This window comes from Ursus arctos, unplaced genomic scaffold (genome assembly GCF_023065955.2).
Source record: "Ursus arctos isolate Adak ecotype North America unplaced genomic scaffold, UrsArc2.0 scaffold_10, whole genome shotgun sequence".
Lineage (NCBI taxonomy): Eukaryota > Metazoa > Chordata > Mammalia > Carnivora > Ursidae > Ursus > Ursus arctos.
Genome location: NW_026622764.1, coordinates 56,333,758 through 56,337,114, shown reverse-complemented (window position 1 = coordinate 56,337,114; position 3,357 = coordinate 56,333,758). Strand labels below are relative to the sequence as shown.

The 3,357-nt window shown below is 39.7% G+C and overlaps 1 non-coding gene across 1 annotated transcript; it reads right to left on the bottom strand.

Moving 5' to 3' along the window:
* Positions 1–411: 411 nt before the first annotated feature.
* On the bottom strand, positions 412–515 carry LOC113251577 (U6 spliceosomal RNA). Its single transcript, XR_003314550.1, has one exon. It is a non-coding gene; the product is annotated as a U6 spliceosomal RNA (small nuclear RNA).
* Between the last annotated feature and the right edge of the window lie 2,842 nt (positions 516–3,357).

The window sequence follows — 3,357 nt, the reverse complement described above, 5'->3', positions numbered from 1 at the left end:
GGACACTCAAGGAGCTTATGGAGCCCACATGGAAGAAAATGGAATATTCCTGCCAATAGCCTGCACCAGCTTGTTATGTGAGTGAGCTGTCTCGGAGGTAGATCTCCCCGCCCAAGGTTAGTCTTGAGCCAACTGCAACACTAGCCAACATCTGACTGCAGCCTCATCAGAGACGTAGCCAGAATAACTCCCAAATTTCTGACCTACAGAAACTGTGGAAGATAAAAAAATGATTATTGCTGTCATAATCCAGAAAGGTTTGGGGTGATTTGTTACATGGTGTTGGATAACTAGTATAATTTGTAGACAGTTCAATAGCAGAATCAGGATTTTGATTCCAGGTCTGATTCTAGAGCCTATGCTCTTTGCCGTGAATGCTCTATTTTCTTACATACTCATTCTTTTTTTTTTTTTAATATGGAATGCTTCACGAATTTGCATGTCATCCTTGTGCAGGGGCCATGCTAATCTTCTCTTATTATTCCAATTTTAGTATATGTGCTGCTCTTATATACCTATTTATTTTTTATTACAATTTTTTATATATATACTTATATACTCATTTATAACACAAAGTTAAAATAAAAGTTATGCAAGTATCTTATGAACTCCATGTCACAGATGAGAAACTGAGGCATAAGAAGGTTAAAAATTAATTGATGAATCCAGGATTTGAAGTCAAATGGTCTAATTCCAAGACCTGTGGTCTTTGTCATCATGCTAAGCTATTGTCATAATCTGAAAAAACTTTTAGGAAAATCAATCTGGAGTTGGAATGCCAGATTGAATGGAAAGGAAAGAGCCAAAGAGAATAGTTGTTTGAGGGAAATCAAGACCTCTGCCACGGAGACTAACTACTAAACTATTTCTCAAAATATCTTTGATACTACTATCGGCTACTGAAGGTTTGGATGGGCAGGTCATTGGCCTATAACCATAAAGCCCTTCTCATATTGCAATAATCTCTAGTCATTGGTCAATGTTCAAGAAGGAAATTAACGGTGGTCATTTCCCAGTGTGGCCTTGCAAATGGTGGGAGTTAGGCCAGTTGAAGTTTGCTTTCGGGATTCATTATGATGTTTAGTCTCTGTTTTCCTGCAGCACTTCAATATTTATTTTTATATGTACCACTGTTTTTAAAAAAAGGAAAGAGAGTGAACCAAGCCTCTCTGCCTTTGAAGTAAGCTAACAAATGAGTGATAATTGAGACAAGAAATCCTAGTGTAGGAAGAGAGAACTGATTGTGCTCTGTCCTTGGTAGAATTTTGAGTCATTCATGCAGTATAGTGTCTGGAGAGTTCTAGTGAGTCATGCATTGCTAACTATGGAAGAAAAAATGTATTTTCTAAAGCTGTCTGTTATTACTCATGTCTTTCACTCGGCATCAGCAGATGCTGGTACCCTATTGACTGGTGATCTAATAAAGTTTCTCAGAGGCAGACAGATCCAACACCATTTCCCTCTAACTCTGATAAATTTGGCACATGTTCTTTTATTTGGCTCACAAGATGTTTGCATTAACATTGTGACTTATTTTTGGCTTGGTGTTAAAAGGATTGTTTAGTAACAAAATGGAGCATTTGAATTTTGTGGCAGCCGGGAGGAAGGCTCTTATTTTATAATGAAACAACTGAACAAATGTTCTTTACGGTGATTCATTCCTCACGTGGGAAAAATTTCTTCTTATATATATTCTCTCTCTGTTGGATACATGAAGCCATTTTACCCTCAACATTTAGGCAAAATTTCCAGTGAGCAATTTGGGAACAATATCTATAAATTATAAAGATAGGTTCTGTGGCAAAAGAAACAGGATTGAAACTATAGGATTCAACGTTAGGAACCACTTGGGCTCTATTCCTAACTGGGCCAGAGTTTGCGTATAACCTTGAGCTGTTCACTTAATCTTTTTTTAAACTTAGGTTCTCTGTCTGAAATAGAAAGAAAATTGCTTACCTATTTAGCTAAGGCAGAAACAATTTCCTGATAGGAAGGTGACTCAGCAGCCTGGGGAGGCTGTCTAGCCTCTTGTCCTGGAAGTCTTCAGGGAGACAGAGGCGGCCAGCTGCCTGGATGGATTAAAGTGTGGTGCTTGAAGACTGGAGACCAGACCACACAAATGAAGCCTGACATTTAGAAACAGTAAAGAGACCGACTCACGGAGGGCCTGCTATTTGCCAGGCACTGTGCTAGATCCTGGGAGACAATGCTGAACCAGACGCGCCCCAAAGTTTCTGCCATGATGGAGTATACTGCTGAGTCCACTTTGTCCATGTTTGCGATTATTCAGAGAGTGGTTCTGTGATTTTGCTATCTGGATCTGAGTTTTTTTTTTTTTAAACATGGGATCATGCAGGATCCCTGCTCAGAAAATACAGTCATGAGAATCTTATGAAAGAGGAGTCCGATATAGTATGGGGGTATTGTTAAAACAGGCCTTGTTAAGACAGAGTTTGACCCACCATGTCAGAGGGGAGCAATAGATTCATATTGGCATTGTCCATTACTTGAGGTGAAAGCGTAGGGAAAGTTTTAAGATGTCCTGCATGGACTTTCAGGTTTAAGTTACAGGCCCTCCTTTCCACTGCTCCCTGAGGGGCTTCTCACCAATCCAATGGTGTCCAACTTGGATGATGATTGATGGGTCTGCAGAAACTGAACAATGGATTCTGAATTTGTGAGGTGCTCCTAATCTTCTGCGGACAGCAGCACGTCCAATGGTAGCCTTTAGGCAGTAAAAGGGCATCCTTGGTCTTGCACCTATGTTTTGTTTTCAGCTGACATTCTTACAAAGCAACGGTTGTTCCTACCACAAGAAGTTGGAAATGTCCCTCCTCTTGCCATTGTGAATATTGCCCTTGCAGGGGAAGTGCAGGGGCTCGTGCCAAGGTGAGGACGCTGAAGTATCACATGGGGGGTCCTTTGAGCAGATGTCAACCCTCTGTGATTTCTCAAGTTCTTCAGTGTTATTGGCTCATCTGTTCCACTCTAATTTTTAAATAAAAATGGTTCAAATTCCTATCCTACTTATGGGTGGGGTGAAGTCCTAGCAGCCCTGAAATATCTCTCATGATTCTTATGGGTTTACATTTCTTCAGGTCATTTCTGAATCAAAGTTTCTCACTCAACTGAATTCTTCATTACCACTTTTTTTAAATTGAAGAATGACTGATTATACAATATTGTATTCATTTCAGGTGTACAACATAGTGATTCGATGTTTATATATGCTACGAAATCTGTCACCATACAAAGGTGTACAATATTATTGACAAGGTTCCCTATGCTGTACGTTCCATCCCCGTGTCTTATTTATATTATAACTGGAAGATTGTACATTTAAGCCCCTTCACCTAT